The 15,190-nt window shown below is 46.1% G+C and overlaps 1 long non-coding RNA gene across 1 annotated transcript in view; it reads right to left on the reverse strand.

The window, feature by feature from the left end:
* Positions 1-9,733: 9,733 nt before the first annotated feature.
* LOC123575905 overlaps positions 9,734-15,190 on the reverse strand; it is a 33,264-nt gene continuing 27,807 nt past the window's right edge. Inside the window, exons 5-7 of the long non-coding RNA XR_006701076.1 lie at positions 12,578-12,765; positions 10,953-11,061; positions 9,734-10,556 (exon numbers count right to left, since the gene is read on the reverse strand). This is a non-coding gene — a long non-coding RNA (uncharacterized LOC123575905). The remainder of the gene's footprint in view (positions 10,557-10,952; positions 11,062-12,577; positions 12,766-15,190) is intronic.

Below are 15,190 nucleotides of genomic sequence, written 5' to 3' on the forward strand. Positions count from 1 at the left end.
AAAAAAATTTTTTTTAATGCATAAAGGCCCAGCATGGGCCTGATGTAGTGTATGGTTAATCTGGGATCGTTACAAATGTGCTTCTTGAAAGGTTTGAGAACTCCTAAGTATTCTAAAAACCAGTAATTGAAGGCTGCTGCAGTGTGGACTGGCTGTGCTAACACCAGCTTTGGAGTTCTCTCCGTCCTCTGTCCCTTGATTAAAATCTGTGCGGAGCATTTGACACTCTTACCTGGTTGACCTTAAAAACAACCCCTCCACATAGGCCATATTTGCCTCCATGACAAAAGACTGCCTCTTTTGGACCTCTAGGTTTTAATCCAGATTTTTTTTTTTAACCTAGAAATTATTTGCCACTTCATCTTCCGTGGACCCAACGGTGGCCCAAAAAAGCCTTAGGGAAGCAATAGATAAGGCTTCTCTCAACCACCAGCCACTCAAAATGGCAGCAGGTAACAATCTAGAGAGAAAAGATCAATTCTTTAACAAGTCACATTCAACACATGACCTCCAGAAAGGGACCTCCACTTCTCTTGGCTCCTGTGACAAACGTCACAGAGCAGCCAGTTTTGGGATGCTGATACAGGAAGGAAATGCAAGTTCATCACCTTGGACTGGGTTGACCTGCCAGCTTGAAGCCACCAGACTCCTTTCAGGACCAGGCATGAGAGCAAGCATCCTGATGCTGTGAGCATCTCTTGTTGTTTTCTAACGTGATGGAGAAGAGCCACAGGGGTAATGGAAGGTGTGAGATTCAAGATATAGAAGGATTCACTAGAAGAACTGGGCAGTTTGCTTGTAATGCATCTGTAGTCTCAGGGCTAAATGGGCCCAGAAAAAAAAAAAATGAAGTGGAAATTTGGCAACATGCTCATCAATGATCTAATTTGGCTGTTTACTCCAATCAAGTTAATTGGTTAACTGCCAGGTTTTCACTCCACTTTGAATGGCTCAGGGACAGCCAAAGGGAAGGGGGATTAAATCATGCATCTGATGCTCTTGTATATAGCTGATGGAAATGTCTTTTTGGAATAGATATTTGGCCTTTAAGGTACTTTACGATGAGACGCTTCTTGCATTTTCTTTGCAAAAATGACAGAAGAGGCTCAGCTGGATTTCCAGCCCATTAAATAACTTAGATACTGAGATTAGGCCAATTTCTCACTCACAGGTTCCAGACATTACTCAGCCACACATCCAACAAGATGCATTGATAGCAAGATTGAAAACTCCTGGAGAGGTTGGCCATGTGCCCCTGGCCTTGGAGAAGAGAATGTAGAGGCAGCATTCAGTTCGTTTTCAGGAGTTTTATGTCCCTGTGTGGAAGATTATTATATAGCCTTCCATGTTCATTCATCCATCCATCCATCCAACCATCCACTCATCCATTCATAATTAATTAACTAATTAATTAAACACTGGTAACATGCCAGGCACTGCACTAGGAGTGGCAGATGCTGAGATGAAGGAGACAGGTTTCTTGCCCTGAGGAGTTCAACATCTGGTTAGACAGTGGGAGCTGTAGATGAATAATGTCACTATAGTACGACCAATGTGTAGAGGCACATACTACGAACTTTGGGCATATGGAGTGGGTAGGATAGAAACTGCTTGGTTGGGTCAGAGAAGGTTTGTTTCATAGAGTTGGGCGTGGAAATTGAAACATCAGTAAGATCCCTAGAGGTTGGCAAGAAAAGGTGTTCTTTTTTTTTTTTTATTTAAAAAAAAAATTTTTTTTTCAACGTTTATTTATTTTTGGGACAGAGAGCATGAACGGGGAAGGGGCAGAGAGAGAGGGAGACACAGAATTGGAAACAGGCTCCAGGCTCTGAGCCATCGCCCAGAGCCCGACGCGGGGCTCGAACTCACGGACCGCGAGATCGTGACCTGGCTGAAGTCGGACGCTTAACCGACTGCGCCACCCAGGCGCCCCAAGAAAAGGTGTTCTAAGCATGACAACAGCATGTGCGAAGACACATGGAGAGGTGTGCTTTTCAGGAGAACTGCCAGGTGCTAGCTGTGCCCCGAGCTTAGGGTGCAAGCAGAAAAGTGGGGAGTCTCACCGGCAGGGCTGGAGGCAGTGCTTCGGAGAGTCTGAAAGGAGAAAAAACGTTTGGTCGTCTTTGAACGTCCTTGTAATGGTGACAAGGATGAGTAGAAATTCTGGCGACAGCCAGCGATGGTTCAAACCCACAGCTACTTTTTTTTACTGTGTAGCCTTGGAAAAGTTCCCAGGTACCACCAAGCTTTTAGAAAGTAAGATAATATCCTCCTTCAAACAGTGTTGAGAAAATTAGAAAGAGCATATATAAAGTAGAAAAGTATCTGAAATGTTTTGCTATAATTGTGAGGCTAATAGAATGTATCGGAAAGGAGAAGAGTTTCTGAGTCAGAGAGTCCTGGATTCTGATCCCAGTTTTGCTTCTGACTAGCTGGGTATTTTTTTGGCGCATTTCTTATCTTTCTGAACCCATTTTCTAACTGGTAGACATCCATTTATTCCATAAACATTTATTAAAGAACCTCTGTGTGCAGTCTGGGGCTAGCAACGAAGTTACATCAGTGAACAACTAGATACAGTCTCCCCTGAAGCACATAACCCAAGTTTAATATGGGAAAATAAGTCAGAAAATTTCCGGTAGTGGGGCAGCCTGCAAAATCCCTAACACTTCCCAAAACTGTCATTGTCATTTAAAAAAAGGAAAACTCTAGGAAATAGTCACAGCGAATTGGGGCCTAAGGAGACACAACAAAATGTAATAAGGTATCCCAGGGGTGCCTGGGTGGCTCAGTTTAAGTGCCCAACTCTTGGCTCAGGTCATGATCTTGCAGTTTGTGAGTTTGAGCCCCTCACTGGGCTCTGTGTTGACAGCAGGGAGCCTGATTGGGGTTCTCTTTCTCTCTCTCTCTCTCTCTCTGCCCTTTCCCGCTCACTCTCTCTTACAATAAATAAACTTTAAAAAAATGTAACATGATATCTTGGATATGATTCTTTTTAAAAAATTTTTAATGTTTATTGATTTTTGAGGGGAAGGGGGCAGAGAGAGAGGGAGACACAGAATCTGAAGCAGGATCCAGGCTCTGAGGTGTCAGCATAGAGCCTGATGTGGAGTTCAAACTCATGAACCTTGAGATCATGACCTGAGCTGAAGCTGAACGCCTAACTGACCGAGCCACCCTGGCACCCCTCTAAATTTTCTTATTATGTTAAATACACATAACATAAAATTTCCCATCTAATTCATTTTAAATGCACTGTTCCGTGGTGTTAAATACACATCAATTAGCTTTATAACAGGACATGGGGGTTCTAAGAGGTGCGCCCGAGGACCTCTTATGTTTCAGACGTACTCCATTGCCCCCACCGAGTAATGACTACCTAGTTTTCATGGGATCAATCTCCCAAACCAGTACAATAACCCTCTTCTTTTCCTATTGGTTCATTGGCGAGAGGAACCCAAAGTAGCCAAGGGTTAATCTCAGCTTCCAGTTGAACAGAACCATGATTGCATCTTCTGATAGAAACAAAGACATCTAGAGTGACAGGCTCCAAAATCATGGGGACAGGAAGTGAAGACCTTGCTGGTGGATCATGAAAGGTAATAGGAGAAACTACTACCTCTTCCACCCCTTGGTGGAGGAAGACATCTAGATACCCTAGATATCTAAACCCAGGCTGTGGCAGAAACAGCATCATATCCCGATTTAGAGGATATTCCGCATTCTGGAGTTGCCACCCAACTGGAACTACAACTGAGTCATCGAAAGGCTATTCGATCATTCTATCAGGCCCGCTGCTTTAGGATGATAGTTGAACCAGGGCATTCCACGAGCACGAGTCCATTGTTGCCCTTTGTATGCGGTAAAATGAGCTCTTTCCAGAAGCAATGCCTCTTGGAATACCAGGACACTAAAGACAGTACCCTATGGGTCTACAGATGACGATAGAAGCACTGCAGGCAAGACAGGCAAATCCCTACGGACGGTGTCTATTCCACTCAGACCAAAATGCTATCCCTGCCATGATGGAAGTCCTACAGTGGAATAGATATGCCACCGTGTGGCGGGCTGGTTCTCTCAGGAGCAATAACATATCAGGAATTTGTTGTTGGTCTCTGTGATTGGCTGATTGGACGTTCAGCAGCGACGGTAGGTGGATTCGCTTTGATCAGTGGAAGCTCATGTTGTTGAGCCCACGCATAATCTTCACCCTTATTCCCCTAGCCACTTTGTTCGTGAGTCCATTGGGCAAGGACATAGATGGGCGACAAAGAGGCTGACTGATATCCACAGAATGGGTCCTCTTGCCTATTTGATTGATTCTAAGATCCTCCCCTCCTACGGCCCCTTGATTGTAAGCATTTAGATGACACACAAATATCCTTACACAGGGTGCCCATTCAGAAAGGCTGAGCTACATACCTCCTCCTTAGATCTTCTTGTCACTAATTCCCCAGTTATGGTTCGTCCAAGCCCCTGACCTTCTAACCAAACCCTTAGCGGCTACCCAGAAATCAGTATAGACACATATCTCTGGTCATTTCTCCTTCCAGGCAAAATGAGCAACCAGGTACATGGCTTGAACTCTTGCCAGCTGGGAGAACCACTGTTCTTTGGTGGCATTATAGTGATAGAGCTATTCATCTGTAGGAACATACCCTGCAGAACCATCTATAAACCAAATCTAGTTTTTTTCTTCCTCAGTCACGACATAGGACTTCGGAAAGGCCTTCAGAGAGAAATGGCTACTTCCTCCTCCTCTGTTGGCAATATGGGATTTCCCCTTTTGTTCAGCTGAAATCTGGACTCATAGGAAAGGGGGTGTGGGGAGGAGGTCCCAGCTTACCAAGTTAGTAATATTTACATAGACATTTACCATTGTTGATCTCCTTCATTCCTTCTTAAAGAGCTGGGATGTTATCTTGTATCATCTCTCATCGACCTGAACATGTTCTTTTGCAATTATGGTCGTGCAGTTCCCTGGAAATGAATCCTCCTTTCTTATTATCCCAAAATACCTTGATTTTGCCTTTATTAAAAAAAAAATTTTAATGCTTATTCATTTTTTGGGAGACAGAGGGAGACAGAGCATGAGCAGAGAGAGAGGGAGACACAGAATCCGAAGCTGGCTCCAGTCTCTGAGCTGTCAGCACAGAGCCCGACGCGGGGCCTGAACCCACAAGCTGTGAGATCGTGACCTAAGCTGAAGTCAGACGCTCAACTGACTGAGCCACCCAGGCGCCCCTTTGCCTTCATTTTAAAAGAATATTTATACCGGGTAAGAAACTCTGGGTTGGAAGTCTTTTTCCCTTTCAACATTGTAAAGATATTGTTCCATTTCTTTTGTCTCCTGGAGTTTCTTTTTTTTTTTTTAATTTTTAAAGTTTATTTATTTTTGAGAGAGAGGCACAGAGAGTGGGTGAGGGGCAGAGAGAGAGAATCCCAGGTAGGCTCTGCACTGTCAGTTCCAGCCCGATGTGGAGCTTGAACTCATGAACCATGAGATTACGACCTGAGCCGAAGCCAAAAGTCAGACACTTAACCGACTGGGCCACCCAGGTGCCCCGTCTCCCAGAGTTTTTTATGAGAATTTGGACATTATTCAAATCTTTGTTCCCTAGTGTGTAATGTGTCATTTTCTTCTGGCTGCTTTCAAAATTTTCTCTTTATTTTATTTTTGGCACTTAGCTATAAAGTACCCATAAATGTGTACATATTTTCTTCATATTTACCCACATTTATCCTGCTTAGAGTTTGCTAAGCTTTTTCAATCTGTAAATTTATGTCTTTTACCAAATGGGATACATTTTACCCATTATTTATTAAATATTTTCTCTACTCCACCCCAATCTATTCCAGCTCGCCTGAGCCTCCTATTATATGTATGTTATACCTTTTGATAATTTTTCAACTGGTTCCTGAGGCTCTGTTTATTTTAATTGTTTTTTCTCTGTTGCCCTCCCCTCCCCCCCCCCCCTTAACAGATCCATAGTTTGGATCCATAGTTCTATGGTTCTATCTTTGAGTTAATTGACTATCATTTCCATTCTATTCTCAATCACATACAGGGAACTTTTTTTTTAATTTAATTTAATTTTTTTAAATGTTTATTTAGTATTGAGAGATAGAGACAGACTGCAAGCATGGGAGAGGCAGAGAGAGAGAGAGGGAGACACAGAATCCGAGGCAGGCTCCAGGCTCGGAGCGGTCAGCACAGAGCCCGACGTGGGGCTCGAACCCACAGACCGTGAGATCATGACCTGAGCTGAAGTTGGACACTTAACCGACTGAGCCACCCAGGCGCCCCATGGGAACTTTAAATTTCAGATATTATTCTCCAGTCCTAGAATTTCTATTTGACTCTTTTGAAAAATAACTTCTAGTTCTTTGTTTTCCTTTAAGTCAATTAATATAGTTCAAAAGCTGCTTTAAGATCCAAGTCTGCTAATTTCAACATCTGTTTGGTCTCTATTGATTGCTTCTTCTCTTGAGAATAAGTGATATTTCCTTGGTTCTTCCTATGTTGGGTAGTTTGTTTTTTTTTAATTATCATATCCTGGATATTGAAAAGTTTATGTTGTGGAATTCTGGCTTCTGTTATGTTCTTTCACAGACAGTTGATTCACTTTTGCTTTTTTTTGTTTTAGCATCTAATAAATTTGGTTGAACTCAAACTACAAATTCACCTTCAATGCTCCAAAGCCCTGCTGTCATTCCTGGGATGGGTTTTTTTTCAATTGCACCACAATAACAGGTGTTAAGTGTGAGTCTCTCCCCTACTGAATGGTAAGCTTGTCAAAAATAGTAACTTGGTCTTATTCATCTTCGTGTCCTTCGCATATAGCTTACTGTTGCACACAGTGGACCTGCCATGACGCTGCATGAAAAAGCTAATGAACCATGTAATTCAGGAAACATCCACCAAATCAGGACACTGTTACTGCGAAGATTCAGGAACCAGGAGGGAAAAGCTGAGAGCTTTGCATGCATATACAGACTTTCACCTTCCCGGGCTTCGTGTAATTTTCAGTCGTTAATCCACTACCAAGAATCTGGGTTTCAGTTGCATTTAATCTTCAATATTTGTATCCTCATATATTACCTCTGTACCTGTGTACAGAGTACACAGTGTAGCAAAATCCCATTATAGTAAAATAATTAAATCAGCAGACAATGACTGTTCCATCATTCCTTTAGCCACATTTCCATAATGTGGGAATAATCTAAAAGGTATACATTCGTGCCCACAGCTCAAGACTACTTTATTTCTTCATTTGCCAGACCTTGAGTGCCTGTGCTGTGATAGGTTCCAGAAATATGAAAATTAATAAGCACAGTTCCTGTCCTCAAGACGTGAGGGTTAGTCATTTAATTGGTTATTCGTAGATCCTACAAGTGTGTATTGAGAACCTATTTTGTGCTGGGAACTTTGCTAGGATCTGGGGACACAATAATGAGAAGATGGGCAATTCTGTGCCCTCAGAGAGTTTAGGGTTTCTCTGGAAAGCATTAACTCCAGGAGAGCTTTTCCTATATTACAGTCATTCAAGTATCACCCTCACATTTTGTTTTTGCCTTGGCCTATACATGTACTGCTAATTCATGTTTTATTTGTCTCACTCTTCAAAAGCTTAAGTCAATTTAATTTTAAAAGAAAGATTATAGGGGTGCCTGGGTGGCTCAGTCAGTGAAGCGTCCAACTTTGGCTCAGGTCATGATCTCATGGTTCGTGGGTTCGAGCCCCACATTGGGCTCTGTGCTGACAGCTCGGAGTCTGGGTCCTGCTTCAGATTCTGTGTCTCCCTCTCTGTCTCTGTTCCTCCCCTGTTTTCATGGTCCCTCTCTCAAAAATAAATAAACACTTAAAATTAAAAAAAAATACATACAAGATTATATCACAGATTGGATATGCTACTTATGCTTTTCAAATTCACATGAGCATAAATGCCTAATTGTTAAAAAGCAAAATGACTAAATGCAAAATATCAAGTATCACATGTCCCACGCTCCGAGGAACACCGCTTTAAGTCTGTTAAATGTTGTAAAAGAGACGTTTGTAAAGTGCAAAAAGTGTAATGGGAATATAAAAGGATTAAATATTAATCCTTCCTGTGTTTATACAAGGAAGGCTTTGCAGGAAAGTCTTTTTGAGGGAAGCGACAGTATCCTCTTTACTGTCTCATCCTCCGTGGTAGTCAGAATAATGTCCCTCCCCTGGTCCAATCCACATTTTGGTCTGAATGCATACATGTATTACATTACAAGGTGCAGGGGAATTAAGGTGGCCGATAGAATTCAAGGAACTGATCAGTGGGCCTGAAGATAAAGAAATTAATCTGGATGGTCTGGATGGGCCGAGTGAAATCATGAAGAGCCTTAAAAGCAGAAGAGGGAGACAGCAGAGGGTCAGCCTGATTCGATGTGACAGAGAGGCTGCCATTACTGCCGGCTGTACACATGGAGGCCGGGGACCGTGGGCCTCGGGCCCGTGTGGCCTCTAGAAGCTGGAAGAGGCAAGGAAATGGACCCTGACCTCCAGAAAGTCACACAGCCTTACCAACACCTTGATATCTGCCCAGCAAGGCCTGTGTTGGATTTCCCACCAATGGAACCATAAGATAATGGATCCGTGCTGTCTTAAGTCACTGAATTTGTGAGCATTTGTTACAGCAGCCCTGGGAAGCTACTACAACCCATAGCGCCAGATGCATCTTAGGTTTTGGCTAAAAGTGAATCAAACAGAATGGAGTCTCCCCTTTAAGTTCGTGAAGGGCGAGGGCCTCATCTTTTTGTCTATTGTAGACCTGGTGCCTACACTCACACGTAGCGGACGGTTGGCCACAGTGACTCTTTTCAGTGAGTTCTGAAGAAAGGCACTGTTTGCGCCGGATGATCAAGAATGGGTAGAAGTTTCCAAGGCATGGAAGTGGATTGAAGAAGGGCTTTGAAAGTGAGGGAGATGCTTGAGCAAAGACGAGAGAGGGAGACACGGAATCCGAAGCAGGCTCCAGGCTCCGAGCTGTCAGCCCAGAGCCCGACGCGGGGCTCGAACCCACGAACCGCGAGATCGTGACGTGAGCCGAAGTCGGACGCTTCGCCGACTGAGCCACCCAGGCGCTCCGTGTTTGTGATGTGTTTAGAGAAATAAACTACCATGTGGCAGAAGACAGCATGCTCAGGGAGAGTGAGTGACACAAATCCAGGGCAGTGTCAGGGTGGGGCAGGAAGGGCTTTGTGTTGGATACCCAAGAGTTTGATTCAAGTCCTGAGGCCACAGGTAGCCACGGGTCCATCTTGTGTGAGGCATTAAAGGCAATATGGGCTTGCCCTCTCTGGAGTCCTAAGCTGGAATCTTATGTTTCTGGAAGCAGGATCTGCGATCCATGCAGAAGTCTGGGGAGAAGGCCTGACCCTGAGGACTTGGATTCTTGGGCTGGGGGGGTCAAGTGTTGCACGTGAGGAGTGGCCAGAGGAAGGCAGCAGCCTGAGAAGCTGGGTGACCCTCACGCTCCCTGGAACTTCCTCCCTGCAGGAGCCGACAAGCTGTCAAGGTTCCATCATAAACCCCACACTCCATGTGTTTGCAATGTGGCCGAGGAGATGCACAGGGGAATCGGGGGCTGGGGTGTGAGGGCTTACTGCTGGAGGCACCGCTTCCTCTCTCTGCCCGTGCATTTTGGAGAGAAGTTATTTTGCTTTCTTAAAGTTATGGTGTGGAATAAAGGGACAGTAATGAGTTCCAGATGCTTTTATTTTTCTCCTTCTATAATTGGAAACAAAAATATAGCATGGCTTTTAAATCGAAAGTGCCAGAGAGGAATGATGCTTTTAGCTCTGGGGTTTTAGCTGTGATTTAGAGCTCAGCGTGAGGCTGTGGCCCTCATCACTACACAGCAGCTCGCTCGCTCTGCTCCCTGCAGACCTGGCTCAAGACTTTAACTCAGAACCTGAGTGAGGTTCAACCGTGAGTCCTATTTTAAGAAACTCTAATACGCGAAACACAAACTTGCGAAGCAGACAGATTTGGGCAAAGTGAGCCTCCGCGTATTCAAAGGATGATTGTTTTGCAGAAGATCCCCACCCAGGCCTCTTTTAATTGGAGCTCCCCCCAGTGCACCTAAAACTCTCCCCACACGCCATTAATTTCTGAGGAGCGGGACAAAGAACCTTCTGGCCGAAGCGTTCCAAGCGTGAGGTGCTGAGTGAAGATCAATTAAAAAGTCAAGGGACCAGAATCTTGAAGTATAAAAGTGATCCGAAGAAGAAAGAATGCTTGAATTACCCTGGGCTCATTCATGCCGCACCCAACTTTACGAAAGTCATCATGTGACAGCTTGACTGTGAGTCCTAATTGGAATTAGAGCCTCCTTGTAAGTTAGACAAAGAGATTGTCCTCACCATGCAGGAGGAAATGCCGATTGTTAGACTCAGGTCTTTAGGTTGCTTTTGGACTCAGGTCTGTAGGTTGCTTTCCTTTGGCCAATTGCTGCTACAAAATGGAGCAGTGGGGAAAGCAGGATTCAGACGGAGACCGTGGGAAAGCAGTTGGCCTCCACCTACGAGACATAATAAGACCAGATTACGCTCTCTCCGGGGAGATAATCTTTAACACAAAGCAGATCCCAGCCCCCGGTTAAACAGCAGGCCAGCAAGGGAAGATAAAACTAAATGGCCACTCAATCCTTATACGATTTGCACAGCACACTGGTAAAAATAGGCATTCTGGACCCCAGAGCTGAAATTTAAGAGTGGCCTCTCGCCTTTCGTTCACGACAAAGCAGAAAGCTCAATTGCTCTTTGGTGCCAAGACTTTCAGGTCAGTCTCGATGAGCAAGAGACTGTCTCCTAATCCTCTGCCTGCCCCTTCTCCCATTGCTTTTTATATTTCCCTCTCGCAGCCACGCAAGTAACTGCTCTTCAACACATCGGGCTGCCACCCATCAAGTACTCACCGCGTGCTGGCCCCTTACAGTGGTGTGCATCATTGTCCACCATGACTGCCGTTCTCCAAATTCTTGATCAGCCAATTCCAAAGCACAGAGACTTCCCGTATATCCTGCTCTTAAAACATGTGTAGCCAGTGATGTGGGTCTAAAGGGATTACTCAGTGGTTCTTCACATTTTGAAAATCTGACCAAGGCTGGGGCTCCACCCTGAACCTCTCCAGAACCTCTGGGGCCTCAGCCTTTGTGTCTTAAGTCTGCACACTGTAATTCAGATGCATGGTGGGCTGGAGGACCAGTGCGAAAGCATCTTAGGGGCTTAGGGAGCCATTCGGAGAGCGGACCCCTTTTCAGGGAAGCCCTCTACTCTGCTGTGGGTACTGAAGCCTGCCTGCCGCCCCTCATTGGGCCTGAGGGAATAATAGGGGAGACCAAAGCAAGAGGCAGGTGACTTGACCCTAGTCCGGCTCTTTCCTGACCTTCTGAATTGGGCCAACTCCTTCCCTTTAAATCCTAGAGCTAGGCTTCTGCCCCTTTCCTCTGTCTTTTGTTCCTATTTTTTTCTGCACGCTTGAGGGGGCCCTCCAAGAAGTCTTTCCCAGCCCTTGTGAGAAACTTGCTGAGCCTTAATAACACAGAATGTAAACTATAGAAGAAAAGAGGAGGAAACTTTAGTAGGAGTCACCTACTCCTCCTAAGGTAGGAGAGCCCATCCCCAGTAATGTAGGGTGTTCTCAGTTCCTTTTCTTCCAAATGGCTGGGATTCATCTTGTCTCCCCATCTTCCCATTTTGTTGGTGTCTCCATCGAGTATTGATTGACAAAGCCCATCCCCCCAGGGGCAGACACTCCACACTGATGTGACTTTCTGGGTTGGGGGATTCTTTGGGCTCTAACCTCCTGGCCCACAGGGGCTGTCTGGGGGATTGCCAGAAGCAAACATCTAAACACAGACATGAACCTGTTCTTCCCCTATGGGTGAATTTACTTCAAGTCGAGGTCCCCTGAGAAAGATGTGGAATGTGTGATTTTTCTGAAAAAATGACTATATAGTCATGATCGCCTCCTTGGAATTTAGCTTAAGTAAATAACTAAGGATGTGTTCCCACAATTGGTTATAAGGGTGTTCACTGTTGCATTATTCTTACTGAACAAACCTGGAAACAACCTAAATGGCCAATAGCAGAGGATTGGGTGGATGAATCATGTCACGACGAAAAATCATGGTATACATTCCTGCTTTGGGACATGGAGAGTTATTTGTTGTATTTTAATGTCAAAAGCGGTTACAAAACAACATGGACATTATGATCTCATTTTGGCACCTGGGAAGATACATATCAGACTATTAATAATTGCTATCTCTGATCTGGGGCTAAAGGGGGTTGTCATTGCCTCTTTCTTTGCTTGTTCGTATTTTCTAATAATCATAGTAGTTAGTAAAGAGTGCATAGTACCTTGTTAATTGGGACAAACTTAATGTTGGTGTTGAGGGAAGGCAGGTATCTGAAAGTGAGGCAGAAACAAGAACATAGGCACCCTGTGGGACCCCTAAAGGCACAAAGGCCGTGCTCCCACACAAACTCTACCCGCCAACCACCATTGACATCAACGGGCATTACATGCGTTACTTACTAACGAGACCTCCATAGTTTTTCATTAGCTGAAGAGAACACAGATGGAACGAGACTCCACCGTGGCCACACCATTTCTGAGGTTGCCGGAAAGAGTTGCAAATCTTCGAGACAAAGAGATCCAACGCAGAGGCCGGCTGAGTTGAGAGATAGACTCCTACTGTTGGAGTTGGCCAGGGAAGCAGTCTCCTAAGTTTGGAATAATTGAGATAAGAGACAGGTATCGAGCAGATATAGTCACAGTATCACTTTCATTTCTGATAAAACTAGATTTGGAGACCGTGGTTATTCCTCTTAGCCAAGTGGGCCTGATGAGACCTCACCCTGGAATCAGGCTGCAACCGTGGCTCTGTCACTGGTGGCACGAATAGCTTTAGGTGTCCCCCTGGATGTCCTGTCCTCACCATGGAGCCCCCCCCCCCCCCACGCAGTCGAGCAGAGCTACCCCAAAGAAGGGATGGCCCCAATTCTCCAGGGAAATACCCATCAGTCCCAACACCTCCCCGGGGGTGGGGGAAGGAAAGGAATAAGGAGAACAGGCCCCCAGAGCCTGTTCCTCTAAAGGAAGGGTCTGCAAACTCCTCCCTGGGGGCAAAATCTGGCTCTCAGCCCATTTTTGTCGGTGAGTTTTACTGGCAAGCGCACACATTCGTTTATGAATTGTCCAAGGCTGCTGTCCTGCTCCGGCAGCGGAGTTGAGGAGTCGTGGCAGAAACCGCGTGGCCCGGAAAGTCAAACATTGCCGGCCTCTGCTCAACAGGGTGTCTCGCTGGGAACACCCCGGGAGAGGGGCATGCGTCTCCTCTAACATCCCTGGCTACGTCCGGTGCAAAGTGTCCTGGCCTCTCTCCTCTGTCTGGCTTTCCAGCTTGGCCCTTGTTGCCATCCTGGGCATTAAAGTTCAGCAAGGCTCACTCCTCAGCCCGTCTCTCTCGTTTCACATTCTCACGGTCTCCTCTTGGGTGTCCCAAGGGCCTTTCAAATCGCACAAATCTTAGCCCAGGGTGACCATACAGTCTATGGGTTCAAACCAGGACATTTCTGGGGAATAACATTTCTGGACAAGACTCTGAGGTAACAGGCATAATGTGGATTGTCCCAGGGACAATGGGGAAGTCAGATCTTTTTTATTTTATTTTATTTTATTTTTAAGTCTGTTCATTTATTTATTTATTTTGAGGGAGTGCGAGCAAGCGGGGAGGGGCAGAGAGAGGAGACAGAGAATCCCAAGCAGGCTCCGTGCTGTCAGCGCGGAGCCTGACGCGGGGCTCAAACCTACGAACCGTGAGATCATGACCTGCGGCCGAAGTCAGACGCTTAACTGAATGAGCCACCCAGGTGCCCTGAAGTCAGATAATTTTAAAGGAAAACACGAATTATCTTCTTTCCCTGAACCCGCTCCTTCTCAAGAGTTTCCAGTGGCTCTGGCGTCATCATTCTGCCCATGGTAAAAACAAGAAGCCCAGGCCCTATCCCTCACACCGCCCCCTCCCTCACCACCCACCTCCTCTCCGTCACCAAGCCAGACCGCCTGCCTTTCTTTAGAATCCACCCACTTCTCCAGTCTCAGCTGCTACATCCCAGTCCAAACCACCACGATTTCCTGCTTAGGCTACTCCAGAGACTCCTCCCTGGCCGAAGACCACTGGCTTCCGCCCCTCTTTTTCACGGATCCCTGTGAAACTTTAGTCTGATTGGGCCACCCCCCTGCATGAAACTCGTAGTCCCCATGCCTTTAGGATAGAGATGCCAGTCTTCTTTCTTTCTTCCTTTCTTTGACAGAGAGAGAGAGAGAGGGAGAGAGAGAACAAGTGGGGGAGGGGCTCAGAGAGAGAGAGAGAGAAAAATCTCAAGCAGGCTCCACACTCAGCACGGAGCCCAACGCACGGCTTGATCCCACAACCCTGGGACAGGACCTGAGCCGAAGTCAAGAGTCAGTCACTCAACTGACCGAGCCACCCACGTGCCCTAAGATGCAAGTTCTTCCTCTTGGACTCTGGGGTTGGCATGGGCTGCCTTCCACCCCCACCCAGAACCCTCCTTCCCTTCTGCCCTTTGGGAATGCTTGAACACATGTTGCACCTTCCTCCTTCTGGGTCTTCCTGCAGACTTTTCCGTGTGACTTCCCCTATTGGAGTCCGAGGCCGTCTCACCCTCACTCCCTCAGTGTCCACACTAGGCTGTGACCGCGTCATCACCTGTCACCGTGCCCTGGGCTCTGCAGACTGTAATGACAGCGGCGTTATTTGCTTACTGACCATCTCTCCCACCGTAAGCTGCCTGAGGACGGGGTTCCTATCCTTTCGCTCACCGTCGTATCTCAGCATCTATAGCAGACACTCAAGAAATATCCATTGAAATGATGACACAGGAAAAACAGCCTCCACGATTTCAGAGTTTGGGGGCCTCTGTTTAGCCCGGATGGAACATTGCTGGTTTTCTGTGGCTTCTGTAACAAATTGTCATAAACGTGGCCGCTTCCCACAACAGAAATCTCTCTTCTCACAGTTCTGGAGGCCAGGAGTCTGAAATCAAGAGGTCAGCCGAGCCACAGTCCCTGTGTGGGCTCCGGGGGAGAAGCTCTTCCTAGCTTCGGTGGCTGCAGGCGTCCCTT

Source organism: Leopardus geoffroyi, chromosome C2, assembly GCF_018350155.1.
Source record: "Leopardus geoffroyi isolate Oge1 chromosome C2, O.geoffroyi_Oge1_pat1.0, whole genome shotgun sequence".
NCBI classification, from domain to species: Eukaryota; Metazoa; Chordata; class Mammalia; order Carnivora; family Felidae; genus Leopardus; species Leopardus geoffroyi.